This window comes from Uranotaenia lowii, chromosome 2 (genome assembly GCF_029784155.1).
Source record: "Uranotaenia lowii strain MFRU-FL chromosome 2, ASM2978415v1, whole genome shotgun sequence".
Classification (NCBI taxonomy): Eukaryota; Metazoa; Arthropoda; class Insecta; order Diptera; family Culicidae; genus Uranotaenia; species Uranotaenia lowii.
In genome coordinates this window covers 105683598-105697250 of record NC_073692.1, presented here as the reverse complement: position 1 = coordinate 105697250, position 13653 = coordinate 105683598, and the positions used below count along the sequence as shown (strand labels likewise).

Genomic DNA, 13653 nt, shown 5'->3' with positions numbered 1-13653 from the left:
AAATAAAGCAGAAGGTCATCCGGATGAAGGTCCAGCTGATGGACGGTGAATGGTGAATGGGTTATCAGGTTGGATAGACCACTAGGCCGAATGGGTCATACGGTCGACGGTCATTCAACCGAAGACTGGAGAAAGGATGGAAGGCCGAATGGACAAAAGGCTAAATGGACGTAAGGCCGAATGGTTGTTAAGTCGAATGACTGTTAGGCCACAGTTGTTAGGCTATGTGGATGATAGAATGCTAGCATACCGAATGAATGTTAGACAGAATAGTTGTTCCGCCGAACGATTGTTAGGATTTATGATCGACACTAATCTGCATGGATGCTGGGCCGATTGGATGGCCATAAGCATCCGTTAGGCAACGTCCATCCGGCCTGATTTCCATTCAACATTGCGTCTATTTGGCCCAACGACCATTCGGCTTACCATCCCATCAACCATTGCACATTCATTCGGCCGAATAACCGTATGTCCGTCAAATTCGTATTGTTGTACGGGTGCAAAACTTGCTGCGAAGAGAGAACACGAGATTTGCAGAGAGGCGCTTGACTGGAATCCAGATAAGCATCGAAGAAGAGGTAGGCCCAGAAGCTCGTGGCGGCGTAGTTTAGCCGCTGAAATCCGCACAGTTTACGAGAACCTTGGCTGGTAGCAAGTGGAGACGCTGGCTCCGGATCGCCAGCTGTGGAGATTTTTTATCTCCGCCCTATACGTCGGTCAATCGGCACCGGACCTGTAGTCCTATTTGGCCGAACATCTTTCGGCCTAACATCTTTCGGTCGAATGTCTGAGCCCCGTGTGGTGAGCAGGGAAGCAAATCGAGCAGAACGGATAAGAGAACTAGTTTATCACTTGTTTAACACATGTGAGAACGCGATGATTTCTCATCCGTTTCCAATGACGATCAAGATAACCCGCCCGAAATCGAGAGATTGCAATAAAGAGAGAATTCTTTGAATTTGGAATGGTAATGATCAAAATTCCAAAACTGCTTCACAATTTGCAACAACTCACACATTTTCTCTCTATGAGTACTGGTTTCTCTCATTTCAACTCAAATTTACTCATTTTTTCGCACAATTGGCCACAATTTACCACAATTTGTAGATTTAATTTATCGGCCTAGCGGTGAAAAGTGATGTCCTTTTTAGTAGGGAATTGATATGTGATGATATGCTTCTAACCTTCTATCCACCTATATAAAAATTTCATAATCTTTAGATGTCCCTACTAAAATCGTTATAACTCTTTTCATATCTAACCGATTACAACGAAACTTATATCACTAGAAACCTTGTAACGTCAGTAAAATATGTGGTAAAGTTAAAAAAAAAACATGACTACAAAATTTATTCTAATTCTAACATTTTGTCGATTTAGATTTTTGATAAACAAAAAATGAATTGTTTCAAGTAATTAAAACCATATCCGTTGAACATGGAATTTAATTTACATTCTAATGAGGTGCAACAATTTACGCTGTGAGATTTCACAAAAATATGAAAATTATAAACGTTAAATCATTCCTGAATTTCTAGAACCACAAGTAGAACGCGTCCAGCAGAACGTGTTTGTTTGCCCTCCGAGTCCAACGGTGGTAGGTGATTTCATTTAAGCAGAGAGAGAGAGAGAGAGAGAGAGAGAGAGAGAGAGAGAGAGAGAGAGAGAGAGAAATAATGATGCGTGTCGTGACTATTTAGCAAACGCAAACTACAATCAATAGAATATTTCCAATCAAAAACGCACGACACGCATCATTATTTCGTGCATTTTGCTCTGCTCTCTGCCTAAATCACCTCCCACTTTTGGACTCGGAGAGCAAACAAACACGTTCTGCTGGACGCGTTCTGCTTGTGGTTCTAGAAATTCAGGAATGATTTTACGTTTATAATTTGCATATTTTTGTGAAATCTCACAGCGTAAATTGTTGCATCTATTAGAATGTAGATTAAATTACCTTTCCAATGAATATACCGTTTATTGGTTCAAACAAAGTAAAAGCACTGAAAATCCGGGTACAACCTGACGGTCGACCTCAAAAACAGCTGAAATTTCGATTTGTAAAAAAAATCGCACAAAGTAGTCAACTTTGAAAAATTCCAGAAAATTCAATTTTTGTTGCATCAAAAATCTTAAGACAAAAAAATGTTAGAATTAGAATAAATTTTGTAGTCATATTTTGTTCAAAAACTTTACTACCACTCAAACAGTTTTTACTAGCAAACGAATGAAAAGTAGGTTTTCCTGTAAAAATTCTCCACAAATTTCGAGCTTTATATACGATTGGAATGAAAACGATATTGGATGGGTATTGTGTTTGTAGAGGATTGGAAAATAAACAAAATTAGTTGTCCTTAAATTTCTCATTTGTTACGAATCATTAGTTTTTAGTGCTCTTAGTGTAAAATCAAAATTTAGATCACACATTATTTTTTTAAGTCTCACATAGAGTAATGCATAGGCAACTTGTATATTCGATAAACACAATTGAATCCGGCTATCATATTTTTGTGAAAAATCGCAGCGCAATTACAATTATGTACTCAACTAGATTTTTTATTTTTATTTACATAGTATTCCGTCTCACGACATAACTTGACGAACATAATTCCTAAAATTCACTCGGTCCATGGCAACCGTTCTCCAATTTCTCGGGCACCCCACGTTCGCCAGATCACGCTCCACTTGGTCTAACCACCTCGCTCGTTGCGCCCCCGCTCGTCTTGTTCCTACCGGATTCGTAGCGAACACCTGTTTTGCAGGACAGTCGTCCGGCATTCTCGCAACATGTCCCGCCCAGCGTATCCGGCCAGCTTTCACCACCTTCTGGATACTGGGTTCGCCGTAGAGTCGCGCGAGCTCGTGGTTCATCCTTCGCCTCCACACTCCGTTCTCCTGTACGCCGCCAAAGATGGTTCTTAACACTCGTCGCTCGAATACCCCGAGTGTACGCAGGTCCTCCTCGAGCAATATCCATGTCTCGTGCCCGTAGAGAACAACCGGTCTAATAAGCGTCATATACAGGTTACACTTCGTGCGAGGGCAAAGTCTTCTCGACCGCAGTTGCTTGTGGAGTCCATAGTAGGCACGACTTCCGCTGATAATTCGCCTCCGGATCTCACGGCTGGTGTCATTGTCTGCGGTCACCAGTGAGCCGAGATAGACAAAGTCTTCGACTATCTCCAGCTCGTCGCCGTCGATCGTGACCTTGTTATTACTGGACAAGCGGGTTCGGTCGGTCTCGGATCCGCAGGCCAGCATGTACTTCGTCTTGGACGTATTAATCATCAACCCAATCCTTCCTGCTTCGCGTTTCAGTTTGCGGTAGATCTCCTCCACCGCCGCAGATGATCTGCCGACTATATCAATGTCATCGGCAAAGCAGATAAGTTGACTGGATCTGTTGAAAATCGTGCCCCGCATTTCGCCCACCGCTCGTCGAATAACACCTTCTAGCGCCACGTTGAACATCATGCAGGATAGACCATCACCTTGTCGAAGCCCCCTGCGCGATTCGAATGAACTCGACAATTCACCCGTACTCAACTAGAATTGGTATGAAATAACCTTTCTTGTGAATATAATTTTATTGTGAAAATACTGCGTTTACATTTAAGTATGTGCGAAGTAAATTTAAACGTAAGAATAATAAGAGAAAATGCAGATTGAAAAAAAGTTTTAAAAAAACACCCATCTTTGAAAATTTGTCAAAAAACTGTGTTTTGTATTTTAAAAAACTAATGATACCAAACTGTGCAAAATTACTTCAACTTGCTAATTGTGATCGAAAAGTGACTTTTTTTAGCAAATAATAAGTTATCTAGAGCCTTTTTTCCGAAGCATGTTTTGAAGATGTTTTTCTTCCACCTTGAATGACATAAAAACGAGTAGTTGTAGCTGAATATTGTCTGAGTTACGTTTTAAGGTTTCTAAATCTATAATTATGTACGATTTGTATAGTTGAACAACAAACGAGATACAGCGAATTAGGTGAAAAGAGTTAAATTAACACCGTAGATCCCCAAATGGTGTTTTTTTTTATCAAGGCTATCAGAGAGCTTTTCATAAATTCATAAGAGTTTCGAAAAAATGTTTGTTATTTGGGTGCGCCTGAAGAAAGTACAAGTCTCCAAACTAGCAAAAGTATCATATTGACAATCTATTGCTAGTTTATCAGGGTTAAAAGTTTATATCATTTGGTTTATTGAGACATATAGTTGTCCATTAAAATTACTAAATCAGGCATAATCAGGCTTGCTTAAAAAAAAATCAGGAAAAACGGAAGCTTATCTGGTTATCAGGATGGGCCTCAAAATATCAGGCCAATCCTGAAAAATCAGGAACATTGGCAACCCTGGTTCCAGTCAAAATAGTGAGACATTTTCTTTTCTCCGTGAGCAAGAACTTACCCTTAACGTGAAAAAAGAAAAAATTAAATCGGAATGCACAGCTTATCGAGAGCAAAATTGCAATTGAAAAATTTTATAGCTTAGTTATTAAGAAATGGGACACTTTATTTTGCTGGTGCCCAAAATACAGATTTTACGAAGTGTAAGTGGAAAAAACTGATCAATGTTCTGACTGAAAAAAGTGTCGCTGAAAGATACCAAGAATGAAGTAGAAATATTTCTTATAAATAACGATAAATATTTTTTCAATTATTTTCTTGAATTATCGTAAAATAACCTTTATTTCCTTCAAAGAGACTATTTCAACCAAAGTATGATTTTTTAGATACACGCATTTGTAACTGTCCCATTTTTAAATGAACTAAGTTTAAAAGTGCTTGGGGATGAAAATCTCTCTCACGGTCACGGTTGTTTTGATCGGCCAATTCTATCGGAGGCTAATTTTTGGATTCTCTGGCGTAAGACTTTATTTTCACATGGCAAGTTTTTCATGTAGTTAGTGTCGTCTTCCAATCGTCCATATACAGTAATTTTTAGAAATTCTATAGAAATTCGGGTGCTCACACACGAATATACCTATGTGACGCTTACATAACATTTTTTTACTCATGTGAAGAAAAAATTTCACACTTTGTTCAAGACTCAGATCAACTATCCTACAATCATCTGTCGGAAAGTGACGTTTCACGAATTATTGAGGCTTGAGATACAGCGAAAATTTTAACTTTTTTCACTGAGGTATTCTTGAAAAATAAAGCCAACATATGTCAAGTTTCCAAAATATTCTTTGGTCGAAATATAAAAATACGAAATGGCCCGAGAAATGCGTTTCCTATAGAATTTTGGACTAAATAATACTTGTAAACAAACATCATGTTTGTTATTATCAGTTGAGTGAGTAAATGAAACACAAATCAGCTTTTACTCCAAAGGTCCAATAAATCATTAGTTCCATCTTTTCTAGAATGGAAGAAAATAAAAGAATGGTTTTTGTTTTCAATTTTAGTGATTACCAACCCGAGCAGACTTTTATGGCAAATTTATACCTTATTTTGCTATCATGCCTTGAAAGTAAAATGAGGTATCATTTTGCCCGAATAAAGGTGGTACAATGCCAAAATTTGGGTCTCACTTTTCATACATGGATACCTCAATCATGTCAAGTGTAGGTTTCACTGAAACCTTAATGATACCTTGTTTAGCCAACGTTTCCAAACGAGTTTTGAGGGCATAATGATGCCACTTTAAGGCATAATTTACTGCCAAAATTAGGCATCGTCGTGCTTTCAAAATTTCATTGCTAAAGCACAGCTAAACGAGGTATCTAAATACATCCAGTGAAACCAAAACTTGGTAGAACTGTGCTATCCCTATAAAGAAAACTAGCGCCTTATTTTGACATTGTTGCATTATTATTCGGAACAATTATACCAAATTTCGCTAAAAAGGCATGATAGCAAAAAAACTTTAAACCATCGAATGGCTTAATTCTTTAAAGATACAATTTACAAGCATTTTAATTATAATCTAATCCAACCAGCTAAACACCTAAATTTATTCTAATTCTAAATCTTCGAATTAAGTTGCAGCTAACGCAGTGATGCAATAAACACAATTTGTTTTATTCATATAAATATCTATAATCGTTGCATACATAAGGATGTTAAAAATGAGCCAAAAAACATCAAATAATATTCTCAAGATTGGATGCAATGCAATATTTATTCTTCTGTATGAGATTTTTACGAAGGAATGCAATTTGATTTTTTTAAATGTTTATTAAGTTTACAAAAGGTACAATATTATTCTTTCGAAAGTTACACTGCCGCTGGAAGCATAATTGTCACATTAGGGTGTCCCAAAATTGCATAACTTCTGGGAATCTGGGGGCTCACCCTCCAAATGGTAGATTAGAATGTGCAGAACAAACTTTTGTATGAGGCCGACTAAAAAAAATCATGTTTAAAGGTTCCGCAAGCGCGATCTTTGAAAATAGTCCACTTTCAAAAGATTTGATTTTAAATAAATTCTGGGTCCAAAAATTTTCATAAAATTTATATATTTTATATTTTTTTAATTTTGTTGGAGTTAAATACCACACGTGAAAAATGAAAAATGAACCAAATTTGTATCAAAATGTAAAACAAGCAAGCTATTTCCAAGAAAAAAAATTCTTTTGTCCAAAAGTTTCGAATTCAACTGACCAAAACGTGTACCAAGCGTAAAATATTTTTGATACCAATGCCATCAAAAGATGCGGATTTTTGTGCATTGAAACTTTGCTGAACAAAACATGTTGTTTTTATCATCGTGTGAAGAGCTAATCACGGTTTCATCCTCAATAAAAAACTAAATTTAGGATATTTTTAATTCAATTTATCAAATTTGTCTTAATAAATACCTACTTTAAAATCAAAATACTTTCAAAAAAGACTTTGATGGTTTAAGGGAATCATCATACTGTAAAACGTAATGAGCTTTGATTTACTTTCCAGTACACTTGAACTTTAGATGGTCGTTTCTAATGCCCAGCCCATGGTGATGATGAAAACAATCCCGCCAAAGGAAACGAAAATCGGTTGACAAATGGGTGCCATGATTTTGGTTCGTGGGAATAAAAACGTAAGTTGTAAGGGAGGGTCCCTTTTCTTAGGTGGGAGGGGCTCAAAACTATTACCTCGACCTTTCTCATGTCCGTTTACATCACTGTACCAAATTTCATGCTGATCGGTTAAGCGGTGTGGATTTGGATAAGGTACATATATATATATATATATATATATATATATATATATATATATACAAACATATATAGCCCAGCTCATCTTTATATATTAGATATTTCTATTTAACTTAAAATTCATCGATAGTGTTTTCAGAGTAATCAGTTCGAAGATTATCATTTTACAACGTTTTTTTTGGCAAAAAAAACATTTCCAACAGCAAATGGAAAATTAGAGTGAAAAATGCGTTGTGTGACACATTTGCGTAGAACAGAACGCATACCTACGCTAATTATACGAGAAACTGTCTCACGGCTACATTTTTTCTATCATTTAAAAAAGCTCGCTTAGTTTCTATTTTTCTCAAATAATCAAGTTAAACCGTTATTTAAGAAATACGTTCCACTTTGTTTATAAAAAATGTATAGTTGGGTATCTTGTAAGTAATGCCTACCGAAAAATGTTGGTGAAATTTCCTCAATGTAAATCACTTAAAACTCCTCGCTCTTCCCCCACCCACTATTTTAGTATTATTTTAGATTAATAACTTTATATGAAACAGTAAATATTCATTTTAAGAGAATTTTTTGATAAAATTAGCATTTTCCACAGAATTCTCTCTAGTGTGACATTCTTGCGTAGAAGCACCAACAGAGACAACAACCTTGATGAAAATTTCGTACTCTAATGGTAAAATTGGATTTTTACTTAAAAAAGGAACTGTTATTTTGAAACAAAGCTACTTAAAATGAAATTATTTCAGAATAGCGAGAATAGTTTGCCCAAAACTAGCTTACGATTGGTTCTTGGCATAGTACATATAGTACATAGTACAATTTACTTCTAATCGATAAGTGATGTAATAAAACAATTTGTAAACAAAAAAAGTGAAGAATATGAGTAGATATGCTATGCAAGTAATATACGAAAACAACATTAAACTAATTCGTTGGTTGAAATTGGAGAGTTCCAATAATTGGGAGATTCCAAAAAAAATTAATCTCAACAACAATTTACAGCACCAGCGAATATTATCAGCGATATACTAAGTCGTAAAATGTTATGATGTCCAGAAATAGTAAGATGCTTAGATGAAAATTTAATCAGAAAAATAATCACCACCTACCTTCTAGACTAGATTGATAATAACGATCCAGTATGTCGCACAGAGAGAGGCTCAATGCAGTTGCTTCCTACTGATCAGCGAAATGATTCACATTTGTTTCCTGATTTGCAGCTGTGTAATCCAGGTGGAGCTGATCCGAAATTCCCTTCCGTCTCGTTTTCCTTCCCTGTAGCTTAAGTCCTACGGTAACGCTGGTTTGCTTGTTGCAGCTAGTTGCAGGTCGGAATCTTCGATTAGCATGGACTAGGCACGACAAAAGAAATGCTAGATTGCACTTACCTGTAATTAGTTGACCCCTTTCCAAGGTGAACGTTCCCACGAATAAAGAACGTCATTCGTTTCTTGCGTCTTTCTCCGTATCCTTGGCCAGATCCCGGAAGGTCTACTTTTTCTTCGACTGGAAGTGCAGGTGTCGCAAAGCACCTGAAACCGACGGCAATCCTTGCATAGTTGTTGCTTCCAACGCTGATGCTATTGCCATTGTTTTTATATCCTCTACGATCCGGAATTGACATACCTGGAGCGTCGGGATGCGCGATTCTGCTGCTGCGGTTTTTCTGGACACCTTTTTATGCAACAGTGTCGGATAGGTACAAAATTCGTCACTATAAAATGTAAACACGAAGACTCACTGAAAACATCACGAATTCAAAACAAACCAATTGAGGATCGGTAACTGACACCATATACCCACTACAATACATTGTGATATAAATCAATCTTAAATAGCAGTTAAAAATTTTTGTATACATTTAATTATATTAAACTTTATAATCTTGATTCGTTGATATTAAAGTTTGTTAATTGTACATCAAGAAAGTATAACAATTATACACATCATATCAAAAGCATAATAATTGATTTCGCAAAAATCCATTTTTATCAAATGATTTTAAAATAACATCGATGGTTCAAGAAATGCCATTTTTACCTAAATTAAACATTAAATAAATAACTTCGTTATTCAAATTATTTTCAGGAGGCCTGTTCTACTTAGAGTATAATGGTATAATTGACTAAAGTTTTAGAGGCAAGTACAAACAATGTATGTTCTATTTTCAGGCGTCAGATTGGCTATCTCAGGGATTTTGATATTGAATTATTTTCTATAATTATTTTTTAATTTTTATTAATAATTATTTATTATAAATTGATTAATAATTAATAATAATTTTTTTTATATATTGTTTTCTGAACTTAGTTTTGGTTTATTCTGAATAAACACTGAATAGGTGATGTAAAATAGTGATACCTGATTGATGTCTATTTTTGTAAAGACTGACAAATCTGCAATAAATAATGCGCGCACTGTGCGTTTGTCGAACGAATTGGCTGTTTGTTTTCAGTTGGATTTGAATTTTAACACCTAAAACTTATATTTACAAAATATTTTTTTTATAATTCGTTTATTTGAAACGGCTCATACCGAAGGTTTTAAGGAGCCAAAGTCAGGCATATTTATTTACAAAATATGCATTGTTATACTAATGATCTAATTCAAGAGGGTTTAAGGAAAAAAAACAAAGAAAACTTGAAGTTGATGATATTTTCAACTAAACAAAACCCAACTCGTGCTAAGTTGTTTTTTCATGTATGTTTTTATTTTACCCAGAATTTTTTTGTCATCTTCATATTATTTGAACCACGTTTTGGAACAAGCTTGGGGTTTTATAAAATTTAAATAAAGAGTTTTTTACAATTAAATGTCTGATAACAAGTTGGTTTTTAGGTCAAAATGAAAATGAACAATAAAAAATAATGATACCATAAAGATGCCTATTCATGCATTGACTAAAAAATCAACTCAAAAATCAAATTTACTGTTTGTTTTCAGTTCGATTTAGTTTTTAACACCTGTAATATTTTTGATTTATCACTACAGAAAATTTAATATCAAATCATGCTATCATTTTGATTTCACTTTTCTGCTCTTAATGATGCCTATTTTTACAATGACTGAAAAATTAATACTAAAAAAGGTACGCACTATGCCGTTAACGAACAAATATGCTGTTTGTTTACAGTTCGATTTATTTTTAACACCAAACTTAATCTGATTTTTCATCACAGAAAATTGAATGCCAAATCATAGTATCATTTTGATCTTACTTTTCTGCTCTATCATGATAAATGAAACCTTAATGATGCCTTGTTTTGTTATCTTGGAAAAAACAAAACCAAATAGTGCTTTCATTTAGGTATCAATGCCTTATTTAGGTTTTGTTTTGGTATCACATTTCGACATATTGATGCTTTAATGAAACCTAATTTTGTCATCGGGAGAAATACGATACTTAATTATGCTATCATTTTGGCATTGATAGCTCATTTTGGTTACTGTTAGCTATCGATTCAGGCATCAAAGTCTGCTCGGGAACATACAAAAGGAATCCGGGAGGCAGAATTAGTCAAAAATGCCTTAGAAGTGCCCCAGGGGCTGCTTATTTTGCCCCATTTATTGACTGATTTTCAGATTTTTATAAAATAAATTAGACATAATTTAAAACGTTTAAAAAGGTTTTAGTATTCACTTTAAGACTTTCCAGCTAAATGAACAAAAAGATTTCAGTGATTTCTAGTGTTCGAACATCAAACGAATTGAACTCAAACATCAAAGTTTAGTGCGGTTGAAAAGGCGTTATCCTAAGGTACCAATGAAGCTCATAATCTACCTGAATGTGTATAACGTTTAAAAGCAAATGTTATTTCACAAATGATAAAAAAAATCAATAAACAAAATAAAAAAAGGGTGAAAAAAGGAATATTTTTAAATAAAATCAGAAGGACAGATAACATAGAAGATGATTCACAAAACAACAACAAAGTAGCAGCCATTCTAAATTCCCGCTACATCAACTAGCATGCATCCTTGTTAATGGGAAGGTCATTGATTTGAAAATTTATTGCTGTTTTCTGGCGTAAACCGATTGTATATTGTATTGTGCTAGGTACTCCCAGTTAAATGATTGACGTGTTACGTTCATGAAGGGTGGTAATACATATTGGCTACGGAGAACATATCCTTCGAAATTTAACTGAAAACATGATGCCTTACTGAACATGTTATGTTGCTTTAGGGGTCAATGCTCTATGTCCAAAACAGCACACAAAATTCATTTAATTAAACTAAAATTAAATAAAAAGTTGTTGTATTGTTCTTTCTATTTTCGTCTCCAAACGGAGTTTCTAGAAGTACAATTGATGAGCTTTAATAAGATATATGAAAAAGAAGGTTATTCGAAAAAAAAATGCAACACTTAGTTTGTGTAAATATCTTTTATATGCATGAATGAAAATTGATGAAATTCTCAGTGAAGCCAGCTACTAATGTGCGCCATCTATAAAACATACACTCAATCAGTCCTTTTCCGAATCAAGGCTATATATGTATGATAACGTTTTCTGTTTCACAGACCTTAACCTTAAAATTACTCAAAATTTTGAATTAGATAGAAGTTATGGCAAATATACACCCATAGAAGAGGTTGCAAAAATCCTATGCCTATTTAGCAAATCTCTGTGCCGATAATGCGCTGAAATGTGCACTGTGCCGAAGACGGTATGTTTGAAAAACCGTAACTGGCATAAGGACTCGGCTCCCAACCAAAATGATGACCACTACATTCAAGCGAAACAAGAAAAACATTTTATGGGATTTCCTTCCTATTGGATAATTCATCCCAGAAACAAGAAAATAAAAATTAAAACCACAGCGCTGTGGTGAGAATCGAACTCAAATCACCAATTGTATCGTCTTGCCAGTCCGACATCCTAACCAGTGTACTATTCGAGCTTCATGCAGGACGAGGTATATTTGTCATAGGCTTTCTGTTACCGATCAATCACAAAAAAAACGTACAACGGCGGCTTCCCGGCGTTTGGCCTCCTTTCAATGCATTCCTTTGTCTTAAGATGGAAACGGGAAAGGGAACGGGAGTGAAGGAACGGGAAACCCATTGAATGAGAACTGTGCTTTGCTTACTGCCTGCTATTACATACACACGCTACATATACACAGCTGCTGAAGCCGGGCAGCTTGGCCGGTGTTGTTTGCCGGTGAATCGAAGGAATGTGTTTGTTGTTGCTTTTGCTACATACACACGCACAGCTTAGCCGTGTTTGCCGGTCGATTGAATTAGAAGGATGTTTTTGTTGTTGCTTTTGCTACATTCACACGCACAGTGCTCGGTTCGCTGGCTGCCTGGTGTTGGCCGGTATTTATTTCCATCCTTCTTCGGCTTGTGATGCGATGGGGAGGGACGCGAAAACGTTTTTATTTTGTTTCATTCAGACATACGCAATTCGGTTGCGCTGGGAGGTTAATGCCGGTGGGCGCAAATCGAATCAGTGCCGGTCGCGTTATCTTCTTGTACCAATGATGCTATGAAATTGACTACACGCCATTGGCACAGAGGCTGAATTTTGGGTGTACCAGATTGTCCTCCTTTGGTACAAAACAACATGGTTGACTTTTAACACAATTTTCGTGTAATGGCACAATGCCAGATCAGACCCAAATAGGTAATCAGTCTTGTGGGACCAATGGAAGTGCAATGGAAGGTAGATTTTTTTTTGCTTGATTAAACCTTTCACATTCTTCACCTTCAAAAAATCAATTATCTGCACTTTCATTCCAATTTTAGTTCACTGTTTGACCTAAAGTTTTTGAACAATAAAACATAAGATCTTTGGTCGAATAGTTGATTTTCAGCTGTTTTGGGGTCTCCCAGTAGGACTTTCCTGGATTTAAAACGATCCTGTCCGAATTTTTTGGTCAATGAGCTTCTTCAGTGAACGCTATCGCATAATCCACTTGGCAGAATTTCACAACAATTTGCACATGTTAACATTACTTTACTAACTTCACTGAAAATTGAATTAATTTTCATCCATGCATTTCAAAGTTATTCAAAAAAAAGTGTTGACGTTTTTTCGCAAACACTCTTCACATGGTGCTGCACATATCCAACATTCGAACTGATAAGTTAGACAGACATGCAAGCACATTTTCACACCGATAAGAATCTGACCTACAAATGTTCTCTCCAAAGATGGGTTGGGTTTTTTTATGCTTCGTTCGTTGCTGTTGGGTAGTAGCACAAACTAAAATTAGGCTAACGAACCAGACAGACATTCCCGCTAGCGAGTTCCACTGAGTGACGAGGGCTATTGCTCCTGTTCTAAAATTTTATTATGGCAGGATCATGCAAACGTTTTGTTCTGGATTTCAAACGTTGTTTTTAGTTTTCAAAGATTTCAAACGACTTCAAAGCCGTATGTTGATGGTTGCCATGAGTTACATTTCTTTTGAATATTTTAAGTATTTGTTTGTGAAACAAGAAACAGAGTGTAAGTGCAGATATGCATTCACTCCCCTCAGTTTATATTAAAC

General features: G+C 35.7%; 1 protein-coding gene across 2 annotated transcripts in view; it reads right to left on the bottom strand.

Annotated features, from left to right (window-relative positions):
- Positions 1 to 13653, bottom strand: part of LOC129744014 (tubulin monoglutamylase TTLL4-like) — a 69868-nt gene that overhangs the window by 29318 nt on the left and 26897 nt on the right. The window lies entirely within an intron of this gene.